Genomic DNA, 27,244 nt, shown 5'->3' on the forward strand with positions numbered 1-27,244 from the left:
CCTGTGTGAGGCACACTTACCTATTGTTTTTGAGGTTGTCTTGTTACAAATTACATTTTTAAAGCACAGTCATTTAATCAAAAAGCTCTGTACTATTATGTTGTATGTTTTCAATTGAAACATAGGGGAATTTTACAAGTCACAAGTTTGTGTTGTCATGTGAATCCTTGTATACATGTTTTTTTTTTTTCATGGTGAGCTTCTCTGCATCATTTACATGCAGGGAGTTCAGCTACATCAAGCCTGCCTCACCCTTTCAAAACACACACACACAAACACACACACCAAGGGCCTACATATTTCAGGCTAATTGCAGTGAGGTGCAATTTATATTCTGCCACTGTCTGCAAATATTTAGATGAATGGGGGACTGGGCTCAGACAAACACACACATGCATTTCATGCATATAAGGGTCATGGACATGATTATCTCTATTAAATTATTCCAAAATACAGTAAACATGCATTCACACATGCAATCACTTCTATATTTCATTTTATATTTAAATATGATTAAACCTATAGGAGAAACAACACATGTCTATTTAAAAATCCTTACCAATATAGAGCATACAAACCAGTAACAGTAAAGGCTTTGCATACCTTGAGTCTTAAGTCTCAACTGGAAAACTTAGTATTTTAATTGGCATAATAAGAAAACTTTTTCATGTCAACACTCTAAAATTCTGGGTTATTCATTCATTCATTTAATCATTTTCTGTTCGGCTTGGTCCCTTTATTAATCTGGGTTTGCCACAGCAGAATAGACCACCATTTTTTCCAGCATATGTTTTACGCAGCTGATGCCCATTCAGCTGCAACCCATCACTGGGAAACATCCATACACACCCATTCACACACATAAACAGCTCAATTCACACCCATTCACACATACTTACCCAATTCACCTGTACTGTATGTCTTTAGACTTGTGAGGGAAACCAGAGCTCCCACACAGAAATACCAACTGACCCAGCTGAGGCTCGATCCAGCGACCTTCTTGCTCTAAGGCCATTCACTATGCCACCATTCATTCATTCATTCATTCATTTTCTTGTCGGCTTAGTCCCTTTATTAATCCAGGGTCCCCACAGCAGAATGAACCGCCAACTTATCCAGCAATTTTTTACGCAGCGGATGCCCTTCCAGCCGCAACCCATCTCTGGGAAACATCCACACACACATTCACACACACACTTATACACTACGGACAATTTAGCCTACCCAATTCACCTGTACAACATGTCTTTGGACTGTGGGGGCAACCGGAGCACCCGGATGAAACCCACGCGAAGGCAGGGAGAACATGCAAACTCCACACAGAAACGCCAACTGAGCCGAGGTTCGAACCAGCGACCCAGCGACCTTCTTGCTGTGAGGCGACAGCACTACCTACTGCGCCACCTACTATGCCACTAGTTCCCCCAAAACTCTGCGTTATATATACCTAAATTGGATAAAATTTGGTCCTAATTAAAAAAAAAAAAAATTATAAATAAAAAATAGGTTTATTTCTATTACACCTAGAATTGGGATGAAATAACTCTGCATTTTTTAGAGTGAATGAAGAACATTTACTCGTCAAATCAAGCAATTTGGTGCAGTAAACATGATGTAGAATGAACAAGAAGTTTTATTGGGGGATCCAAAGGCCATTAATAAATAAAATTAAGTATAAGCATTTAAATGGAATAAATGCAAAGTTAACCATTTCGCAAAGCATGTCGATTCATGTGAAATAGTAACTCTCATGTTATTCTCAATCTGTGTCATGTTAGTATGTTCATTAAGCTGTTTTGATTAATAATACAATTTCAAGAGTTCACACTTAGATATTGCTTGACAACTGTAAGCAGGTTTGGCATGCTGTCCCGGGAGAGAACCCTGAGCTCGGAGATAGTTGAGCCCAGGGCTCCCGCCAGGTCCATAGAGCATGTAAGGGGAGTACGAGATCAGGTGGTTCTCGAGAGCTCCCCTTTTTTAAAAGGAGGAAAGGAGGAGAAAGGGGGTGGATGGGGGGTTTCTTCGGAAAACGAAGGTAAGGGAGTAATTTCTAGCTAGGCTATTTATAGTAAGTTGGGATAGATCTGATTGGCTAACTAATGAGTGTAGATAGGCGGCCAGCTGCGGTCAATTATATCACGTGCTCCTCTCGAAATTAGTTTAAAAACTTCACTAAAACTTTTGAAAAACGAAGAATGATAAACTTTGCAAAGTCATCAATAATAAAGTGAAAGCATGTTTGAATAATTTATTGCACAAAATTCCTAAGAACATATAATCTGAAAACTATTGATATCAACCCAACTGCAATGAATGCAGTTTAGTATATTTCTTTAACGTGACGGCTTTAAAACAGTCCAAATTTCTGAAACCTCATCATTTATTTATATTAACACAAGATCAAAATGCATTCATATTACTCTGATGTTTTCAAAGTAATTCATTTTTCTTGATCACCGAGTCATTTAGTGATCAGTGCTTTATCAAAAGGCAGACATACAGTATTTAAGTTTATCAACAACAACTCTCTACATAAGTATTTTAAATAAAAAGTACACCAATATAACTTCATGGGTAATTTAACAGTATTTTTGTCACCTAAAGTCCAAGATGACTCAAACATGGGAACATTCGTCTTGGAAACATTCATCTTATAAAATGAAATGACATGAAAAACTGAAATAAAAACTGCACACACTTTTTATTTTGTTTTTAAATGTAATTGTCCAGAACAAAATGAACCTAGTAGGACACGAGAGTACAAACTTATATAGGCTATACAGTTTAACAATGGACTTTCTTGTCTCTGATCCAAAAATACCTCCATGTCCCTCTTTACTCAATATAATTATAAACACACCAATGTCATAGTGATTTTCAGAGCCAAACCTATTAATTCAGTTAATTTAGGCCACGTTCATGCACGCACACACACAATTTAACTCGTACTCAACCATTAAATCCCTACAAACCCCTCAAGCACAAATTAAAACCCCTTCTTTTCGTCGCCTTCATCTTCATTTGTGCCAGTCACTCACACACACACAAATCCACATATGAAACTGGGTGGAGTTCATCTTTAACAGCCCCTGAAATCCTATGAAATCCACTCACAACTCCCAGTACAACTAAAATATTTAATCACATTCATACAAAAAGCTACGAAGCATGTCAACGGCTGCCTTATTTCACCGAAGGCAACACCTCGGCTCTTCGAAAAAAAGCGTTAGCTGTCCATCCACGCTATAAAACCTCACACTCCTCACCCAGCATTATGCAAATAGGACTAATCCTTGAAGCCAACATCTAAATACAACAGTTATTATTTTTTCCTGCCCCCCGCCTTCCCCCTTCACCTTTAAAACACACACGGGCTTGTTAGCGAGTGCTCGTATTAAGCCAGTTTCATCATGCAAACCGATGGACTCCATTTTCATTAATGCGCGTCCACGATTTCCACCCGCGTAAAGGACAGCGGGCCGTCAATCATGAGGAATATTAGATGAGAAGGGGAGAGATGGCTTTTTAATCACTTTAAGTGAAGAGGAAGGACAGGTGAGCTTTCTGAAAGCCTTCTCCAATACTCCCCGCACCATCAGTCCATATATATGATAATGAATATCTCTGATTTTGAGGCTGCATGGCGAGGTTACACAAACACCGGCGATAAATACACACGGTGGCAAGCAGTTTTAACATTGAATCTAAAGAGCGTACTCGCCTTCATGCCATTAATAATTCAGTATCCACTAATAGTATATTTACTATTACATTCCACTAAATGGTTAGATTGGGATGCTCTGATGAACAAATGAAGAAAACATTTCTGTGTATTTGACTTTCGTCTTTATTTGAAGTGTGAGTGCTTACAGTGTATTGCTGATGAGTGTTTAAATGATACAATAAATAAATAAAGAGCAATGGACTCATCTGAAATCACATAATGCTATGCTGTATATTATGCTAAAAACAATAGCAGCCTATGTTTGAATTAGAATTCATTTTCCCAGAGATGGGTTGCGGCTGGAAGGGCATCCGCTGCATAGAAACGTGCTGGATAAGTTCACGGTTCATTCAGCTGTGGCGACCCCGGATTAATAAAGGGACTAAGCTGACAAGAAAATGAATGAATGAAAACAGTATGTAAGAAGTACCCAGATGACTACTTCCAGCAAGATTCTGAAGCGCGCATCCAATGCATGCTATGCTATCCCATGATGCACTGCAAGATAATTTATATCTAAAAGTGAAGCAACGCAACTGATGTAGGAAGGTCATGTGATTAAGACAAATGGTGGATGTAGTACGTTCGAGTTTTATTCATACTGCTCACATTTATACTGCAAAGATTATTCCTTTCTAATAGTCGAGTAGTAAGTTTCAATTTAAATGCAGTACCTACTGAGTAGTAGGCGATTTTGGATGCAGCCTCAGACTCCCTTGTCTTAAATACCTAGAATGCATTGCACTGTAAGGACACATTTTTGGAAATGACCTATTGGTGCATTATCAGAGTGGACTTTTTCTGATGAATATTTATTCTGGTGGCCAATAACTTTTAATGGTCAAAATTATGTAAACCACAAAATCTTGTACTTATTCTTTAGGTGTTTTTTAGTGGCTATTCAAATGATATTAATAATTATTAATAAATACAAGTAGTTCTTTATTACCTACTGGCACTTCTTAAATAGATACTAGAATGTCATATACCAGTACTTTTCAATAGTGATTAGTAACTATGCTGCTTTAATACTGTTGAATTTCTCTTTCTTTCCTTCCTTCCTTTATTCTTTCGTTCGTTTATATTTATTATAACTTTTATCTATTGGTCTCTCATAGTGGTATATCATATTTATTTTTTACTAATAAATATATTTAATATTATTTGATACTAGCATTTTTTAGCGTTTTCAGGCCAGAAACAGAAAGTGATAAAAATAGCTTTTTAATATATACTATTTTATTAAAATACAGTAGAAGTCAAAATGATTAGCCCCACTAAATTATTAGCCCCCTGTCTATTTTTTACCAAATTTCTGTTTCATGTAGACAATATTTTGTCAACACATTTTTAAACATAATAGTTTTAATAACTTATCTTTAATAACAAATTTATTTTATCTTAGCCTTGAAAACTGTAAATTAGGGTAATTAGGCAAGTTTTTGTATAAAGACTGTCTCTAAAGGAAAAAATATATTATTAGACATACTGTAAAAAAATTCCTTGCTCTGGTAAACAGCAAGGAAACCGTTTGGGAAATATTTAAAAAAATTAAAGGGGGCTAATAATTCTGACTAATTGTGAACTGTATGCATCACCAGACATCCCAAGTCTCCCAACAGTTCCGGGAGTCTCCCACAAATGCATATAGACCCCCACTAACCGCCTTTAACCGATATGTCGGGCACCCATCCCCCTCACTTTTTAGATACGTCGCACAACCCCCACAGCCCCACCACAACAATCTCCCGCAATGTCTTCCCTGTAAATGACTTTTCCCAAAATGTCTGGTATTACAGTAGGTGTTTATGATAGTTAATATTAATTAATGGTAATAGGGTTGCTTATTGTTATTGTTTATGTTAATAGCAAGCATTTGGATTGATTAATAATGCATTAGTAAACAGTGAACTATGATTAATAAAGGCTGTACAAGTATTGTACATAATTCATGTTAGCAAATACATCAACTAATGAGCCCTGATAGAAAAGGGTGACCAATACATTAGAATCAGTGCTGAATAAAAAAGTGTCAGTATCTTTTACAAGAAGTACCAGCGGCTAAACAAGAAACTCTATAGCTAATGAATACGCTAAGACACTGTTTATTAAAATTAAAGAGAATGTAAGAAAACACAAGAACATTTTATATATTGACTGTCAGTAGGGCTTGCCATACAAACACGCTGTATGATATGCAATTATTTGATCTCAGCCTGACAGTTCTGAGGAGATGCAAGAAATTAAAGGTGATATGCTTGAAATTCTCTCATATCGGATAATGCTAATGATCTGGGAATACCTGTAATGGAAAATACTTCATTTAATCACAAAGATACTTCAGATAAAGAGCTTTCTTCCTGATGGGTTGGTCTCAATAGTATTGCCCTCCTAATTATAAATGGAGCTAGCATGCTAGCACACACACTCCGTCAGCACATGCGTTTGCTGCACTGTAATAATTAAACCGAAAGATGAATAAATAAACATGACAGAAGTGCCTCATTAAAAAAATAAACCACACACCATGCTCCAGACCCCATCACACCTTTATCACCCTGTGTGTGTGCGTGTTTGCATATTAGCGCTTGGTATCAAGGCCTCTGTAACCTTGTGTGTCCACTTGAGCTCTGTCTGTTCGTTTAACCTCCACACCTCTGACTGGGTAGTTCGGCTGGGCTGTGTCCTACTGTATAAAGCAATGCTAGTGTTTTGTTTTCCTTTTTTTTTTTTCTTCACAGGTGACAGAAGTGTTGCGGTCTGTATGTCAGCCTGGATGTTTGTTTGTGTGCAAGTGTCTACATTGGTTAGACAGAAGCAGAGAAATGAAGAAAGAGGACCAAATATCATGCTGGATGTGTCACGTTGTGTTTGCTATTGTGTGACTTTTTTCAGCTAAACAAAAAAACACAGAGAGAGAGAGAAAGAGAGAGAGAGGAAATATAAGTAATGTGCTTACATGAAAGCTTTTGTTAACTAAAATTATTCAACAGAATGATAAACTGTTCTAATTAAGTTCCAAAAATTTTATAATTTGTTTATTTGCTTAAAAATAAAATTCTTAAAATGACTGTTGAGTATTTATGTTCATCACAAATCATCAAGTCAACCATCATATTGTTACGATGTAACGTTCACAAAACAATTAATAGTGAAAATTAAAATGATGTAATTTTATGATAAAGATGATTTCACTGACAAAAACTAAATGTCTAAGAAAGCAATGTTTTAATTACATTCATTCATTCACTTTCGTTTTGGCTTAGATTGTTTATTAATCCGGGGTCGCCACAGTGGAATGAACCATAAACTTACCCAGCTCATGTTTTACGCAGCATATGCCCTTCTAGCTGCAACCCATCAGTGACAAAAGCTCAGACACACTCATTCACACACATACATTACAGACAATTTTAGCTTACCCAATTCACCTCTACCGCATGTCTTTGGACTTGTGGTTGAAATCCGAGCACCTGGAGGAAACTCACATGAACGCAGGGAGAACATGCAAACTACACACAGAAATGGACAGGTGGAATTTTGATTTAATGTCACTTTATCGGTCATTCTGCTTTTCTTTGGATGTTTTCTATATGCATCATGACTGCTTATTAGACAGCGGACTAGAACAAGGACATCCACACGATATTTATTATATAGTATCGTACAAAAGAAAAATTAATCTGTTGTTTTTCTAAACATTTTTCTGATTAAAAAAATAAAGACACAAAAGTAATAAAAATAAATTCCATTTTCTCCTCTTTAGAGAGAACAAATGCTATGACTGAAGATCAGAATGTCCTCTTTAAGTTAGCCAAATTTCTACAACTTTCTCGTAAGTGATTCTATGGATGTAAATAGACATCAACACGAAGTAGAAGAAGAAGACGAAACAAGTACAATCAAATGTTGTACTTCTCAAACTCTGCATTGGTTTAAAAGTTATCTGACTAGTAGGAGGAAAATATTTTAAAATGGAAGTTATTCGGAAGTGAAAGAGTTACAATGTAGTGTGCATCAAGGAAATTGTTTAGGACCATTGTTATTTTCTATTTTTTACCAATGATCTTCTTTTGGTGTTAAAGCAAGCAAGGGCAGTTATGTGTGCAGATGATACGACATTATATTTACCAGCAACATTGATAGAATAATTATCTGATTAGATGATTTAGATGAAGAGTTACAATTAGTGGTAAAGCGAGTACAGAATAATAAGATGGTTTTAAATTTGACAAAAACCAAAAGGAATGGGGTTTGGATCAAACTTTCAAACTTTTTCTATGGCGACGCAGTGGCGCAGTGGGTAGAACGTTCACCTCACAGCAAGAAGGTCGCTGGTTCGATCCTCGACTCAGTTGGCGTTTCTGTGTGGAGTTTGCATGTTCTCCCTGCGTTCGTGTGGGTTTTCTCTTGGTGCTCTGGTTTCCCCCACAGTCCAAAGACATGCGGTACAGGTGAATTGGGTAGGCTAAATTGTCCATAGTGTATGAGTGTGTGTGTGTGTATGTGTGGATGTTTCCCAGAGATGGGTTGTGGCTGGAAGGCATAAGTTGGCGGTTCATTTCGCTGTGGCGACCCCGGATTAATAAAGGGACTAAGGAAAATGAATGAATAAATTAGTGTACCTATTGACCAGGTAGAGGAAATTAAGCTTCTTGGAGTTCTTCTTGATAGTAGGTTAAAGTGGTCAAAACAGATCGATAAAATGGTAATAGTTATGGGAAGAGGCTTATCAATCATTAAGAGATGTGTAAAAATATTTAACACAGTACTGTATCTCTCAAATCGTTTAGGCAATTGTTCTTTGTTATCTAGATTATTGTCCAATTGTATAGTGGAGAGCATCAAGTAAAGACTTAGATAAATTACAGTTCGTCCTGAATAAAGCTGCACGATTAATTTTACACTGCAGTAGAAGAGTTAATATTATGCAATTGCATAAAACTTTAAGTTGGTTATTGGTTAAAGATACGGTAATTGTTTCTCTGCTGTGTTTTATAAGAAATATTTCTGTGTCAAGAGTTCCAAGTGTATTGTACTGTCAACTTTTGTATAGTAATGTTAGTCATCATTTTAACACCAGGCAGGCATCAAAAGGAAATTTTTTGCTTCCCATTTCAAAACCTAATGCAAAGCAACGGACTGTAATGTATAGAGGAATGAAAACATGGAATGAATTGCCATCAGACATTACATGATTTGTAACAAGTTAAATGAGGTTTAAAAAAATAATTTAAGAAATAGATCATGTAACAATATTAAGTAGATTGTTGATCTGGATGTTATGTATGAATTTAATTTTTTGTTATGTTCGATGGACCCCAGGAAGAATAGCCACTACCTTGGTAGTGGCTAATGGAGATCCTGATAAATAAAATGAAAAAATAAAAATAAAAAATCATTGATTAATAATTTCTAACTATGAGCTCCATATAGTACAGTATATTAGGCAATCTATTACAGTCAATATTGTATGGATTATGATGGAAACATAAAAAGCATATTACAAATGTGATGCACAATGAGTCACATTGACTGTTTAAATTAAAGAACTTGCAGACTAAGCAAAAGAGCTCTGCATTCAAAAATAATCATCTCCTGTGTTGTGATAACATTACAGAGTCCTAAAGGAAGCGAGTGTGAGCATAAAAGAGAAATTCTGCATGTTCATTAGTATCCCTAATTGTCACAAATCTTGCGTTCAACATGCACATCAGTCCAATCAACAATAATGAGTCTCTGTCATGTAAAGTGCAGACGGCACAGAGCCAGGAGCACTTTGAAAGCAAAGGAGGAAAAAAGTTGCCGAAATTGGCACAGTTTGTGTTTGGATGATTGCATTACCACAGATGGCCATTAAAAGATCTTTTAATATGGAGAACAGACACTTGCAGCCTCTGAGAAAAGATAAAAAAATATAATTAAAACTCCCAAAACGAAGGGGGAAAAAAGAGACTAAAATAAAGTTCACTTTCAAACCTCCACCTCAGCAATTACAGTGTTTGTTTGCCGCCAAATGTGTTACTACGCACAGGGACACATAAATCACATTATTACTTTGTGTATTTAGATGAAAACTGATAATTAGATCAATCCATATAGGACTACAGTGAAAAGGTCGCCACAGCAAAAAGAACTGACAATTACTCTGGCGTATGTTTCATACAGCGGATGCCCTTCCAACCACAACCCAGCACTGGGAAACACCCATACAGTCTCTCATTTATACACATACTCATACACCATGGCCAATTTAGTTTACTCAATTCACCTACACCACATATCTTTGGCTTTTGACTATGGGGGAAACCAAAACACGCATAGGAAACCTATGTGAACATGGAGAACATACAGTACAAACTCACCACATAAATGCCAGTTGGGACGCTGGGACCCCTTTTTGCGGTTAGACGACAGTGATAACCCGTTTAAAACTGGTACTGAAGTTACATCACTGCATCATGCATTGATTGCTGTAATGTCTATTTACACCAAATAGGAAGCACCACATAATTCACTATAGCAAACACGCAGGATGTTTGTCCACCAACAGTTAATTTGTTTGAACTTATACTTAGGAAACGATTAGGTAACGATTGGTCCATTTGAGTTTGAATGTCTGCTCAAATTCTGTTGATATGCTCCTTCAACAGACATTTAACTTTGCAAGACATGTCAGCTTACACTAAACCCAACCGCACCCCTAACCCCAACCTTACAGTCTACTTAAAATCAAATGAGAATTAGTTAGTATGTAGATGCAATGTAACTTAAATTCTACAAACGGACCATCAAAATAAAATGTGACCAATGATTGAGGCAAATTCGACACATTTGCAAATGCGTCATACATTCTGCGTTATTTTGCGTGGAAAACTGAATTGTAAAAAATGCATTGAAAAGCAAATTACACATAAAAAAGTTTACTTTAATGATTTATTCGTTTTTTTAAACCATTCCTAGTTTAAACGTTGGAACGTTCAAAAGGAATAGGGTATAACTGCGAATAGAACACAACCAGGAACCATGATTCCAACTACAGTTCTAGAAAAATAGTTGCTAACATACAAGTTTGCGACACAATTTGCTATAGTTCATTGGAACAATGCATTTGGGAAACACAAAATCAACAAACTATGTTTATAATGACAAAACTTGCAACATTTTTTGGCTGTTAATGGTTTTCGGAAACGCATCCCTGGGCAGGTTATTTTATTTGGGAGGCGTTTGCTTGCACTGACCTGACAATAGAAAAGCGATTGTTCTTTGCACCACCACTCATTGCGGTGGATATTGCTTAAAGCACAAAAGACATATTTAATTTTTTATTACACATATATATATATATATATATATATATATATATATATATATATATATATATATATATATATATATATATATATATATATATATGTGTGTTGTTTCAGTGCTGTAAAGGCTTTTTAGAATTCTAATATGGCCTTCCTGTCTCACCAATGGTTTACATCTTGTGGTTAACACTCTGTATTCACTTTGGTTTAGTCTACTCTTGATTGTTGACACTATCTACTTAACTCTCGGAGAGTGTTTATGATCTGGCCAACTTCCTCACCAGGACAAGAATTCTTTGGTTGTCCACCACAGTTGTTTCCATGATCTCCTGGATCTTTTTGGTGTTCCTGTGATCACTGGTGTGTTTTTTTTTTCTTTTCTTTTTTTTAATAATGTCCCAATAATGTTGTTTTGTCCACACCTGATGTTTTTGATATCTCTCTGATGGGTTTGTTTTGTGTCATCCAGCATAAAGATGGCTTGTTTGACTTATAGCGACAGCTTTCTGGATCTCATCTTGAGAGTTGACAGTAACAGACTGCAAATGCAAATAACACACTTGAAATGAACTCTGGACCTTTTATCTGCTCATTGTAATTGAAATAATGAGGGAATAACACACACAGGGCCATGAAACAGCTTAAAAACCTATTGTCTGATTACTTTTGGACCCTTAACAAGTGGGAGGCACATGTGCAAACTGTTGTATTCCCTACACATATCATATATATATATATATATATATATATATATATATATATATATATATATATATATATATATATATATATATATATATATATATATATACATACTTCTGACCATTTACATTAAAAAAAAAAACATGCACAATCTCACACACACTCTTTTATAATTTGAATAAATGCAGTTTTACTTATCATGCACCCCTACAGTACTACAATATAAACAAACAGAAACCCATCCTACCTTCTCAAATCACGGTTTTAATAGACTACAGACGCACAGACATAAATACAGAAGATAAAGTGTCATTTCAACTCCCACAGACACACACACACATAGACACACATAGATACACAGAGCTAAAGACTAAGCCTCTATGTCAATACATATCCCCAGTTCATTAAACAACGACATGTGTCAGAGGAACAGTTCATTTGCAGTAAATGTCATTCTCTAGTGGCTAGTTTAATAGTCAACACACACGCACACGCGCACACACTTATACACATATAAAGTGAGCTGACAAGTAGCTCAAGAATAAAGGAGAATCTAAAATGCCATCGGGTGCTGCTGTACAACCTCAATAAGCCAATCGAGAAAGCAAAAGAGGGGGTGAATGGGTGAGGAGGAGAAAGAAAATGAAGAGGAGAAAGATTTGGCGATGAGAAGAGGAGAGGGCAGAAGAGAGTGAAGAGGATATGAAAAGGAGAGGATGTAGCCTTTGTCATAAAGCTGACAGCACACTTCATTGCAGGACAGAATTACATTCCATTTTCCTCAAGTCATTATAATCTGTCCTTCTCTTCTCGCTAGACTTCTATTTCTTCCCCTCGAACACTTACTAGTCCACCTTTCCCTCCCACCAATGCGAAAACACCAAATCTGTGTATGTCAGAGGGAATGAGATATTTATGAGCCATGTATTGTATCTGGATGTTTTTTTTTTTTTTTTTTTTCTCTAATGGCCATGTGCATATACAGTTGTTGAGGTGATTTGTGACAAAGTTAAAGTCCGTGTTGAATCTAAATTTGCAACGTATAGTTTGCAAGCGCACATTGTTATTCTTTAAGTAAACGATTAATACAAGTTAATTCACTGAAAAAATATTTTTGGTAATATTCAGTCAAAGTCTGACCATTGGCCTCCAAGTTTTGAGTTCAATGCAATTTTGTGTTTATTTACTGTATTGCACATAGCAAATAGAAATGTTACATGTCAGTTTGTTGCTTCAGCCACAACATTCGTAACCACACCCCTCCTACAGTTAGTTTGTGAGAGGATAATGGGCGAAAAGAAAGCCCTGCCCCTACTCAATATTTAATTCCAGTTGAAAATACATAAACATACTGAAATAAAAGTATCAGCAAGCTCATTCAGACCTTTTTTACTAGCATTAATGGAAGGAGTAGACAAGAAATGGTAAATGTTTATCAAACTTTAATATCAAAATAAACGCAAAACAAAAATATATTTCTTAAAATTTATATTTAAATTATTCAATATCAACACTTTTATTGTATTAAGTAGGTAATCATAGGTGCATTTCTACACTGTAAAACCCAAAAAGTTTGGGTAACTCAAATAGTTTGAGGAAACCGATTGCAACAAACCATTAAGTTCAAAAACTAATCTAATCCTCATAAGTACTGTGAACTTAATCCATTTGAGTAAACAAAACAATTTTAGCACAGTAAAACCTGATAAATGGAGAACTCAAACCACTGAGTACTATAAAACTCAATAAATTAAGGCAACTCAAACCATTTGAAGAAACCGATTACAAACTATTTAAGTAAAAAAAAAAATAATCAATATAAGTACTGATTTTGCTCCATTTAAGTTGAAGTAATGAGGTATTTAATTAACTCATTACCTTCAACACTGAGTTCAAAACTATTTTCAAACGAGTAGAATTAACTTTCAGTAAATTTTGATTTAACTACACTCATTTCATTTGATAAAATTGACTGTTGGGTTTTACGGTGTACAGAGCCATATCACATGACTATGACCAATAATGAGGTTATACAACAGATAGACGAGATATGAATAAAGTGTGTAAATAAAAAAGAACAACCATTGAATGTTATCAAATACCCTTCTGTGCAAAGAAATGTAGCTTTTAGCGTTAGTTCTAACAGGAATACCTAATATCAGTCCTTACATTTAGTTCCAACCAATAGCGAAGAGACACAAGGAATATATAAGCTGCTTATTCACTTCATTCATTCGTTTGCAGGTACCGATGCAGATGTTTACCTACTATCCTCGCCACCACCAGCACCAGGTTGGCCCTGTACAGGGGGGTAGGCTCCGCCCCTGCCTTTGTTTACAGCAGTCATAGCTAAATCTAAAAGCTTCCAATTCAAGCTACAGATGGGGCCTCATGAAGCCAAAGAAATCCTATGTTTTGTTAAATGATAATTTTGTCAAATAATACTCATCAAATAAATGGGTCACACTTTATTTTAATGGTATGTTTGTTAAATTTAAGTTATATTGAAACTAATTCTCATTAGATTATAAGTAGACTGTTAGTTTGGGAATAGGGTTAGGTTTAGTGTAAGTTGACATGTACTTAGTTAAATGTCTGTTAAAAACGCATATCATTAGATATTAGGCAGAACGTCTACTAATACTTAAATGAACCATGAAAATAAAGTGTTACCAAAAAAATGACATTCAATATGATATTTATCTCCCTGGTCTTTCTGGTAGAACCTAAAAACCAATGGTTAAAAAAGTGGGAGAAATGAGGACACAATTTTTAAATTTCTCCTTTATTTTATCCATACTATTTTTAGCATTTTCTGAAGGCACAACCAGTCATTCACCACTACAAACACAGACATTTTGCAAAACAAAATACTTCCGTTAAATACTACTCATATTTAAATGAAATTAATTTTGTGAAAAAATAAATATTCAACAATTAAAAAAAATATATATAAACATTAGTAAAAAAGAACACAAAAACAGATGATTGAAAACAAATGTGACCAGATACACCCCCTAAAAAAATATGTGTATTTCATGTTCAACCACTAAAGAGACATACATTAGATTTAAGAATAATGTCTGTGGTAATGCTGCTTTTGAAGGCATACACAGTTAAGGTAGTAGGAAGAAAGCTCACGTCATCATCTCTATAAATCACATATCACACCACAGTAAAATGCTCTCAGTCAATCAGATTCAAGAATCAGAACAACATTTTTAAATGCATACTAAACTCTTAGAATCTTTTCTGCAACGGTGGAGCAAGAAATAGGACATTTTGCACATCTTGATGACTTGATCTAGTGTTGTCAGATCCTGCCACACAAAATAAATAATGAGCTAATAATAAACATAAAGCCAAATTATTTATCTTGGAAATAATCCACATAGTGAAAAATAATGACCTGCAGTTGTTGGCAATGTTAACTAAACTGTTTAAGCCTAAAGTTGTTTGACAAGCACTGCTTACAATGAGTGGATATGGCAACACTTCACAGGAAAAAATATACAAAACATGACACCATGGTCAACAGTGCTTTTTTTAAAGCAGATGTAGTGAGCCTGTGGTTGATGCAATCTTTCTAAGGTCAACAATAGCAAATACAAAAAAATCTTAAAACTTTTCTATAAATAAACAGTGGGATTTATTTATTTATTTATTTATTTATCATCTATGAGTTGTGTTCCATATGCAGGTTGAAAATGTAGGAGATTTAATGCAGCCATCATAACTGAAACTGAGTGAGTGGCCTTTATTATCTCTGGGTTTCGTATTTTGTCTAGCTCTTGTCTAACTAGTTATACTTCTGTGTTTTGTTTTGTTTTTTCATAGAAAGCCAGCCTGAGCAATACGGTGGCTCAGTGGTTAGCACTGTTGCCACAAAGCAAGAAGGTCACAAGACCCGGCTAGGTCAGTAGGCATTTCTGTGTGGAGTTTGCATAATCTACCCGTGTTTGTGTATGTTTCCTTTTGGTTCTCCTGGTTCCACAGTTTAAAGGGTCACAAAACACCAAAACACATTTTTTGAGCTGTTGAGAGTCGTATATGTGTCCCACACTGCTAAAAACACTATTAGGACACCTATATTTCACTAAAAAGTGTAAATTGGTTGTACAGTATTTACGTTATTTCAAGCAAATTCGTACTTCCTGTTTGAAACGAATTTTTGAAGCTGCGTCACGGCCATGACATAATAGCGTTGTATTCCAGCGTGCAGACTGGACGTCTGTGCCAGAGTGTGTCTAATTACGTCTTACAGTGTGATGCATTAATGCATGAGTAAGGCTTGGTTCAAACCAATCAGCGCGCTCTATTGTGCAACTTCATTAATATTCATTAGTGTCACCGTGTTTACGCCACAGAGACGCCACGTTGTGTTGGCAAAACAAGCGTGAAGTGTTGCTTTTATAGTTTGCTGCCGTTAAGTTTCGTTTTCATTTTCTCTCTGTGAGAGCTCATCTGGATCACATGTGGATTAACAGTGTACGCGACGCTCGACAACAATAACTTACGTGTCTAAGGAGGAACATTGTTTACCTGAGAGCTGTTCTCATCTGCAAACGCCGGATTCGCTGGTAACGTTAGTCTTCTCTTCATAAAGACGCGGCTCTAGTTGCTGGTGATTGTCCTGTGTCTACAGATTTGGTAAGTGAGCGACCAGTGCTCTTTGTTTATTCAGTTTGTTCGTATCGAATTAAGTTAACTATTGCACTGAGTGCAAACATAGCACCGCATTTTGTGACCGGAATAACACACGCGGCTTTCTGACGCTACCTGCCGTGTGCATCTAAGTTTCCTGGAGAGGTGCAGAGTTTTTTTTCTCTCATTCGCCGTGCGGTATCAAACATTGCATGAAAAATACACGCTTAGAGCAGATCCTCGAATCAAATATCTTGTTTGTCGCGAGGGGCATGAATGAATTCCCTGAATGAAAGAGCCAAACTGCATTTAAAGACCAACATTTAATAATTTGGCAAATAATTCGACTACAGATGTCCATGTAGGTTAAACACCATCACTTTCTCATGTGTGTGTATTTTGACTGAAACTCGCGCGTGCCCAAATAGACACTCCCACACCATCCCACTTTAGTTCCTCCGACACTCCCCCCTAAACAGAGCTGGACACGCCCACTTTTCTGACTTTTTCCAAAGTAGAGGTGTGAAAACACCCTGCTGAAACGAGGGGGTTTCATGGCCCTTTAAAGACGTGCTATAAGTGAATTGGGTAAACAAAATTGGCTGTATAGTGTATGTGTTTAAAAAAGTGTGTATAAATGTTTCCCAGTAGCTGGAACGGCATCCGCTGTGCTGGATAAAATGGCAGTTCATTCCGCTGTGGTAATCCCTGAGTTATAAAGGGACTAAGCTAAAGGAACATGAAAGAATGAATAGAAAGCCAGCCTGAGACCACAGTTCATTGTGAATACTGAAGGATGGCAGAATGGTATGCGATTAAAGGTTATAGTAGGCTCTTTCTAGACCAGGTAACCATTAAAATTGCCTAGCTACAGTCTATCTATTGCCTTTTTTATCTAATAAATGTAGCAGTGATCAGCATAGCTATTTTATTTAAAGAATAACATTTTATTGCAGCCATTTCATGAACTCCATAATTCAATCAAATAAAATATATATTTTATACTACAGTAGGGGATTTCAGACAGGTTTATAGTCTACAGTAAAGTAAAAAATGCAGACTCAGTGAAGCAGTCGAGGGTTCACAGCTTTCAGATTAGTCCATAGAATTTACACAATATTTCCATAGCATAAAGAACACTTGAACGACCTGACTACATTAAATATGATAGACAGACAGCAAACACACCCTCAGTGTTTTGATTTTATTTGATAAAAAATGAAAAAAGGGAAGAACAGAGAGAGAGAGAGAATGTGAGAGAGAGAGAAAGTAGCAAATATGAATAACATGAGGTCTGACACAGCCGACAGCGCGGAACCACAGATTCATAACACACTGCGATCAGTCTGAAGATCTGTACAAAGAACGTGCCCTTCTTCAACAAACGAGAACAGTGTGCTCACATAAATGAGCTGCTCCAGGAATATAGCTTCACAACTGGCGGAGATGGGTGGGGGGGAAATGACACACATTATGTTTTACAATAGGTTGTCAGGCATTAAAATGGCAAATTTACTGCAATTAGCAGTTGAAGAACATGCTCTTCAATGTTGTATGATACTAAAGCAGTAGAGTTTTGTGCACAAATACTGTAAAAAAAAAAAAAAAAAGAATGATGTTTGGATGAAAAAATGGGGTGACATAAATACACACTACATCTGTACACACACATATTGAGGTCTGTCTGCTGCGGGGGAAGTGGATCAAAACAGGAGTGAAGGCTCACATACACTCCTGCGGTTTCTCGTTTCCACACCTGACAGATGACTGGCATTCACAACCAGAGGATTCAGCTCACTTTGTATTCAGAGGGAAAGACAGAATCACTCGCGCACATACACACACACACACACACACACACACACACACACACACACACACACACACACACACACACACACACACACACACACACACACACACAAACACAAACACACACACAAACACAAACACACACACACACACACACACACACACACACACACATGCATGCAGTATTATATCCTATAGGAATATATTGACAAATATCTCACCCTCAGTAGACAGAATATGAATAATATGCATAATATCTTTTGAATATTTAATTAATTGATGTTATGTAAAACAAATCATTAGAATATGTCCTTTATATTTATTTCTTATTTATTAATAATATAATACATACTTTGTTGTGATTTACATAAGAGAGCATTACGTCCTGTGAATTGTTATTTTATTCTTGAGTTGTGTCTGTGAGCATTCCTCTCTCTCTCTCTCTCTCTCTCTCTCTCTCTCTCTCTCTCTCTCTCTCTCTCTCTCTCTCGTGTCACATTCTCTCTCTGTTGCTCATACCCACCCTTAATTCACTAGAGAAGCAGATTGGCTGATACCACAGATTTGCATCTCTTAAAAGACACCCATGCCAACAGAAGAGTACTTTAAATGATATTACTAGTTGCTGTTTTAGATTCAGTCAAGAGACTTACTCATTACTCGTGGTGTTCTTGATGCCTCTCTAACAATATTTTGTGATTAAATACCATTGTTGGTATTAAAGCTAAAGGGATACTTCAGTTTTCATTTGAGATCATTCTTTATTATTATTGCTGCTATTTATTTGGTAAAAACAGGTAATTTGTCATCATTTACTAAATATATTACTGTTTGATAGGCTTAGACAGGGACTCAGCAAAGACTTGTATTTTATTTTTGTTAGGCTATTTAAGTGTTGTTGTTTTTTTTTAAGGGTTGGTGGTGTTTTTTGTTGCAGTATGCACATCTCCGATGTTATGTGGGCTAAACTCCTACAATAAATATGACTAAAAGCAGCTGTTGTTAATATTCATGTGTCCATCTTAACACTTTTGCTTCTTCTTGAGTGAGCAGTAACATTAAACTGGGGGCTCATCCTGGATTGGGCAGTGTGTGACGATTTATACAAAAAGTAATCTTGTCAGTATTTATATCAAGAATCAATTTATGCCATTTAAAATAATTATTTTAACACCCAAAATAATAGTTACCTGTCATTTTAAAACATTATAACCTGTCACTATCTGTTACGTGTTTATGATGTTAAATAATTAAATGGATGAAACGTAACAATCAGTGAGTCTATTGATGCTGGGTGAAGGAGGAGAAGACACAAACGCTTGATAAGTGAAACAAAACGTAAGTATTTATTAATGGATAATGTCAAACAATGAATATGAGATGGATGATGTAATTTTAAATAATCAAATTAAATAAAGAAAATAGGAGTGTTGCCAAAACAAAGAAATAAATATAACAAAACGATCTAACTAAACCCCAACCCACTAAACTGACTGATCAAAGAAAAATGCAGAAACAAAACCGTAATCTTCAGCACGTAGCTTAACTAAACTTCATAACTCACAAACATAATTACACATGTGGCAACGCCTTCATTAACTAACTAATACAAAATTATACTAAGCTGCTCGCAATACTAGAATTCTCGTAAAGTACACACTGTTAGCCATTAGCAAAACAAGATCTCAGATAATCTAATTCTCATAAAGATCGTTCAAATTCTCACTATACATCAACATGAGCAGCACAAGTTTAACTGATAAATCAATATCAACAAAGAGAAAACTAGAACACAGCACTTGCAAACGAACCAAGCGAAACAAACAAGTTAACAGTCCGTCCGACACAAGTGAGGATACTGGCAAGCCAAGCGCTCCTACAGAATAGCGCAAGCACACGTTTTTTATACTGCGCGGACCCAATCCTTATTGGCGCGCCGATTGAGTGACGAAGGTGATTGACAGCTCACTCGACCAATGGTAGCAAGCCTGAAACAGGACAGGATCCACAACAAGAGAGAGAGAGAGAAGAGCGCAAAACAGAAAACAACAAAATACCACAAAACATACGTGAAAAGTAACACTTGAAACGATATCAAGAGTTCCCACTTAGATATGTTTAGCGTTAAAAGCAGGTTTGACATGCTGTCCCAGGACAGAACCCTGAGCTCGGAGATACTTAAGCCCAAGGCTCCTGCCCAGTCACTTAGCATTTAAGGGGATCCAAGAACAGGTAGGTCTCAAGAGCTCCCCTTAGAAAAGGGAATAAAAGGAGGAGATGGGGTGGAAGTGGGGATTCCTTAAAAATGAAGATAGAGCTGTAGGGAAAAAAAAAACTATTATTGTAAGCTAGGATCATTCTGATTGGATTATTACTGATTACAGAATAGCAGCCAGTCATGCTCAATCATATTATGTGCTCCTCTTGAAATTAGTTTATGAAACTTTACTTAGTTTGACCTGTTTATCAGGACAAAAGTTTAATCATTTATAATATTACAAAACAGTGTTCATTTCTCTTCCATTCTTACAAAAATCTTACATACCTGTTGATCTGGATAAAGATGGAACACTATTTGGTCCATATTTTAACATTTTATGTCAACAAACGTTAATCAAAACAACAAAGAAGACAATTAATATGATGCGTGCCTACATTAAAATGATGCAGACACCAAAAGGTGATGTCTTATACTCACAGACAGCCAGATTTTATATTTAAATATAAATACATTATATAATTACACATTCTAAATGAAATATTAAAGAACATGGTTGCTAATATTGATTATAAATTAATACTGGACTAAAATCAAAACTTTTTTCCAGTCCCACAAGCCATTTTCTTGTGCAACACTAATATTGCATTTGATGTCGTGTGTACATTAGAATGAATTGTGCCGAAAACATGTTAACATTGTTAGTGAGTTTTCAGAATGCACTGAACACAGATCCAGGCAGCACTGCAGTGCAGAAGGTGGTAAAACCCCTGCAAGGTGTATCAAATCAATGCAGCCGCCGCAGAAAGAGAGAGGGACATGGTGAACATGAAGAGAAGAAGAGAGTGTTGGAATGGGTTACCTACACTGTGGGGACCAAATGTCTCTATTTGAATAGAAAAAAAATCTGAAATCATCTATACTACTTTGACTAGACAACAGTCCCTATGAGAGAAACAGCTCAAAAAAACAATAGTTAAATAAAAAATAGAAAATTATGTCTTTTATATTTTATGGATTTTTCTTTTTTTCTGTTCGAATATACATGATTTTGAAAAATGCTGGTTGCTGGCACCCATTGACTTCCATAGTATTTTTTTTTTTTTTTTACAATAGAAGTCAATGGGTGCCATCAACCAGCATACAGTACTTCCAAATATCTTATTCAACTATGTTCAAAATAAGAAAAAAACTCTAGGGGCCCTATCACATACCTGGCGCAATAGGGCACAAGATGTGTATGTCGTGATTTGTTGCTATTTTTAAACCAGAGCAACCCTAATTTTCACATTTTTTGCCACGTTGTTTAAATAGCAATTCTATTTTTCGCCATTTTGTGGACTCATGGGTGTTCTGGTCTAAAAAGAAGGTGTGTTAAGCATATTGTTGGCACGTTGCTTTTTTTGAGGAACAAAAATAGAAAAAAAGGCCAGCGCAGAACTTGTTAGTTATGCTCCTGTGCAAGTCAATATACACAGGATGTACAGCAGTACACAAATATCTTTACATATGAAAACAAAATAAATAAATTAAGAATTAAAATTTTACAAAAAAATTATTGTCTACATAAATATAAAAACTACTGCCTCCATGCAGGGGTCTTTTTTCAGTTTATTCATGACAATGTGTTTATTTTTGTATAGTGTTATTATTATTAAAATTATTGTTTTCAATATGCATATTTACATTTGTTTTAATGAAAAAAAAGCAAGCTTAGATTTGCTCATCTGTCTAGTTTTGAAGACGTATCCATCACCATATGAGGCATAAGAATAGGACATGTGTTTGGATATAACTCAGTTTTTTGACCACACTTCGTTCTTATTGTTAATTTATTGATTTGCTGTAAAATTAGAACTGAAATTTGAAATTGTTGTGAAACAAATCCTTGCGTTTAAACAAAATTAAATATATAGGCTAAGGGATGTCCTACGTGGAGTGAGTTCCCACCATGTAAAATTAAAAGTAAAGTTTCCAAGTAAAAAGGAAAAGTAAAGAGGCCAAATGGAGGAGGCTTATTCTTTATCCTTATGCTGCAAATGTCTGGTTAACTGTTTTCTTGCAAATAAAGTGTTCAGTTTTTCCACTTACACAGTCTGCCTTGTAAACAGAAAGTGCACCATGGCGCAACGCAGCTGACTCTTAAAGGGAATGGGAGATAGGACTCTGATTGGTTGAATGCATGTTATGCTCAAAACACATCCATGATAAAAGAGAATAAGCACAAATGTTAGACCATGCGCCAGGGCAAAAAGCAAATTTTTTCATCCAAAAAATAGAAAAAAGTGGATTCATACACGCCCTGAATGTTTTTGCACCCTGCGCTTCAGACTTTAGGTCTAGATCATTAAAATAGAGTCAAAAGGTTTAAAACCACACAAGGGACAATAAATGATGAGATGATTTTAATTATGATCTCTTTTGAACATCAAAAATGCAAAGAATACTTATAAGGGTTAATATTATATGTGAAGTAAAACATCTAGACAACTAGAAAGCGGTTGAAAAATTATAGAAAAAACACACTGAGTGACTTGACTAGACAATACATAGGTAGATAAAGCTAAAAATCTGATTTTATTTGACAGGTTCTACTTGACACCGTTTAGCCAGAGATCAAATGGACTCTGAGCTTAAAGCTTCTGCTTCTCAGATTTTCTTTCTTCTCCCCCTTGAGAAAACTTTGTAGTAACCTCATATGTCCTCTGAAGCTTCAGAAGAGCTGTTAGCACAAGCTGTGCTCAGATTTTGCCAAGACACCAAAGCCTGGAATCAAACATCACAAGTTTTATTATAAGCTCAAACTATTTTTTCTAATAAACATGTCTGAGCAATGCTACCCACAGTTACAACTGGACAACTAAATCAGTATGACTAGATAAATAGACTGATATACCAATGCAATCTAATGGCAATTCATAAGTTTTTGATTAAGTGGCTAATTTGTATGAATTCGTAAAATTTAGTACAATTTGCTCCACTTACGGTTTGGTTTTGGGGTGAGGTTGGGGGCCACACCTCCTTTTTAAAATCGTACCAAACTCATACAAATTTGTTTGAATTAGCCAAACTGACAAATTGTAAAATACTTTAGTTTCCTCCTGGAAACTAGATCAGCCTGGATATACATACAGTAATAAATATTTGTAAGAGGATAAAAACTTTTTATCAGAGTTGTCCTTAAACTACTGAACAACACTCAATCTTGTCTTGACTACTATATACTACATACAGTAGAAGCAGGGCTGCTCAATTATGGGAAAAATCATAATCACGATTATTTTGGTCAGAACTGTAATCACGATTATTCAAAACGATTATCAGTAGAAGTCAAAATTATTTGGCCTTCTGTGAATTTTATTTATAAATAATTATTTATCAAATGATATTTAACAAAGGAATTTTTCACAGTATTTCCTATGATATATTTTTTTCTTTTGGAAAAAGGCTTATGTTTTATTTCACAAAGAATAAAAGCAGGTTTAAATATTTTGAAACCTATGTAATGGCTCAATATTATTAGCCCCTTTAAGAAATATATATATTTTGATTGTCTGCAGAAGAAACTACTAATATACAATGACTTGCCTAATTACATTAATTAAGCCTTTGAATGTCACTTTAAGCTGAATACTAGTTTCTTGAAAAATATCTAATAAAACAATGTGCTGTCATCATAGCAAAGATAAAAGAAATCAGTTATTAAATCTGTTACGTTTAAACTGTGCTTTAAGCATCTTCACTGTAAGAAAAACACTTTAGCTAAAGTCCTTCAGCCAAGAGCAGTGAGGGATTTTCTCCCTTTGTTGTTTGACCATTAAAGCACTGACATTAAGATGGCGTCAGATGTGTGTGCTCTGCTCCTCTCCGAGCCTGTCCTAGGCTAAGCGCGGCACGCACACACAGAACATGTGCTCTTTCGTGCTTTTAAAAATATGAATGATGCACACCACATGCTGCAAGTTACATTACAGTACATGCTTTTAGTCATTTTCACGTGGAGCTGAGCTTTGCAGAGCAACAAATGTGTACAACTTGAAAGGGGGTTGTATATGATGGAATAATTGTTTATATCAATTAATGGTTTTTCATAATCATTAGAAGCCAAAATCGAAATCAAAACCGGATTTTTGATTAAATGCACAGCCCTAAATTGAAGTCACAATTATTAGCCTCCTTCATTATTAGCCCCACTGTTTATTTTTTCCTCAATTTCTGTTTAATGAAGAGATTTTTTTCCAACACATTTCTAAACATAAGTGTAAATAACTCATTTCTAATAACTGATTTCTTTTATCTTTTTCATGATGTCAGTAAATAATATTTGACGAGATATTTATCAAGACACTTCTATACAGCTAAAAGTGACTTTTAAAGGCTTAACTAGGTTAATTAGGTTAACTCTGCAGGATAGGGTAATTAGGCAAGTTATTGTATAGTGATGGTTTGTCCTGTAGACTATCGAAAAAAAAGTACCTTAAAGGGGCTAATAATTTTGACCTTAAAATGGTGTTTAAAAAAATAAATAAACGTTTTTATTCTAGCCGAAATAAAACAAATAAGACTTTGTCTTGAAGAAAATTGTCTTGAAGAAAAAAAAAATATTATCAGACATACTGTGAACATTTCCTGAATCTTTTAAACAAAATTAGGAAAATATTTAATAAAGAAAAAAAAAATCAGAGGGGGCTAATAATTCTGACGTCAACTGTATATGTCTAAATTTAAATACAGCACACATAAATCACTTTCTCAGTTATTTTTCATCCTGAAAAGGCACGTTTCTGTCCCGCACATTTTGACACAGGAAGTGAGTGGGTCATGTTTGTGTTTTAATTTGAAATCAGGTGACTCACACCATCTCTGAGCCAGTCATCAGATTAATCAAACCCAGCCAAGCATATCCACTGGGGGATTGAGTTAAAATTTTATGAGTTCCATCATGATCAAACTGTCCATATGAATAATAATGTCCCCAGACCTTTCTTCTACATCGAACTTATCTTCGTTTTCATCCAAATCCCAAATCCCCAGACGCAATTCTGTTCTGACTTTGCACCCAGTTCAAGAAACCTTCACTGCGGCAGTAGCATGATTTTATGAATATTGTCTAAATTAGGAGATCTCAAACTTTTCCCGTGAAAAGGATGACAAAAAATCCATATGGCTCCTAGACAATGAACCAATCACATTGCACTTTGTGTTGCATCATTTTTAGTGGCCATCGTACACTCTAATTAGTTTGCTGCCTTATTTTATTTTTTATTGTACACAATATCTTAGCTTACATCAATTAAAATCACTTAAAACATGATAAAATTTTAAAGAAAAATAGGTTGTAAATAATGACTTTTAAAATATATATTTTTTTAATTTTTACAGTGCAGTAACAATGCAACCAATAAACCATGGACATCTATTTAGGATCAACTACGTCCTTCAAACAACTCCTGGGTGTCTTTTAAATTGATTAGTTGTTTTTGAATTTAAAAAATAAAATTGTTTTGAACAAATCTTAGGAACAGCAAATGATTTTGAAACAAGAAGCTGCCTCAGGGAACAATTCATTCGTTTTTAAGAACCTTTTTGGAATCTAGCATTTAGTTGATATCGATGTCAAAATGTAAACACACCAGCTTTCATTTTGGACCAGACATCTGTGCATTGTGAGAGCCATCTCTCAGTAAACCTGTAGAATTCAACCAATCAGAACACTACTGGTTGATTTCTTGGAGGAAATCTTTTGCTTTCAGTTATTTTTTAGATTAGATTAGATGTATCTTTATTGTCATTACACATGTACAAGTACAAAGGCAACGAAATGCAGTATACTGTAGGTCTAACCAGCAAGTGCAATACACAGGTACAAGTTATAAAGTGCAGTTATAGAAAAACCATGGTGATATTTACTAATGGATGTACTATGAACATTATATACAGGTTGTATTAGCTATGGACATAGATTTACAATAAATGAACATATGTACAGGTTGCTATTAATAATCAGAATTGTGCAGATAGATAAACATGATTATAAATGTATATGTGCAGGGGGTGTGCACATAATTACAGATGTCCATGTGCAGTGGGTATGTATAGTTCAAATAAGTGAATCAGTGCAATGAATATGTGCATTTTAAAATGTTCAAATGTTAAACAGTGCAGTGATTGTGAGGAGTGTAAGTTAGAGGAGAGTGAGGGATGTATTGAAGGGGGGGGGGGGGGGGGGGGGGGTCTGCTGGTTTTTGTCCGGGGGAGCCTGAAGCGCCAAGAAAGCTGATGAAAGCTGGTTCTTCTTAAGTTGCCTTAAGAAACATAGGCGCTGGTGAGCCTTCTTGACCAGGCTGGAGGTGTTGGTGGTCCAGGAAAGAAAATGTGTGCAGGTATTTATATTTTTTTTCTTTTTTTTTTTTCTCTCTTGCACAAATGCACTCTAATGACATTATGAATGCATCTAAAAGACTATATTATGAAAGTAAAAGATTACCCAGTGTGTGTCTAGACAAAAGACTACACAACATTTTGGTTATGGATATTGAAAAAATGAGAACCCAAACCAGGAGACTCGTTACAAGCAGAATTCTTTGAGGTGTGTTGTTTAATCTGCGATCAAACAGCATCCTCAAGAAGTCCATGAGTCTACAAAAGCCAACAGGGGTATCTTACAGTGACAGGAGTACTCTAAAATGAGTTTGCGAGTCCTGTCTATAGTATGTTTTTAAAAGGGGGCAGTAGCTAAAGGTGGATATGGCTTAGCGAAGCATGCAAATGAAGTAGATAGGTAAAAGAACCTACCCAGGCACTGACCACACTATTATATCAACAAAA

The 27,244-nt window shown here is 35.6% G+C and overlaps 1 protein-coding gene and 2 long non-coding RNA genes across 3 annotated transcripts in view; 1 reads left to right on the plus strand and 2 right to left on the minus strand.

Moving 5' to 3' along the window:
* dab1a (DAB adaptor protein 1a) overlaps window positions 1–27,244 on the minus strand; it is a 696,745-nt gene that overhangs the window by 660,450 nt on the left and 9,051 nt on the right. The gene's annotated exons all lie outside the window — the stretch shown is intronic.
* The window catches only part of si:dkey-25c4.1, a 37,060-nt gene continuing 32,625 nt past the window's right edge, over window positions 22,810–27,244 (minus strand). Inside the window, 1 exon segment of the long non-coding RNA NR_186845.1 lies at window positions 22,810–23,182. This is a non-coding gene — a long non-coding RNA (si:dkey-25c4.1).
* On the plus strand, window positions 23,859–27,103 carry LOC141379537 (uncharacterized). Its single transcript, XR_012396368.1, has 2 exons — window positions 23,859–26,242; window positions 26,800–27,103. It is a non-coding gene; the product is annotated as an uncharacterized lncRNA (long non-coding RNA).

The sequence above is a fragment of the Danio rerio genome, chromosome 20 (genome assembly GCF_049306965.1).
Source record: "Danio rerio strain Tuebingen ecotype United States chromosome 20, GRCz12tu, whole genome shotgun sequence".
Lineage (NCBI taxonomy): Eukaryota > Metazoa > Chordata > Actinopteri > Cypriniformes > Danionidae > Danio > Danio rerio.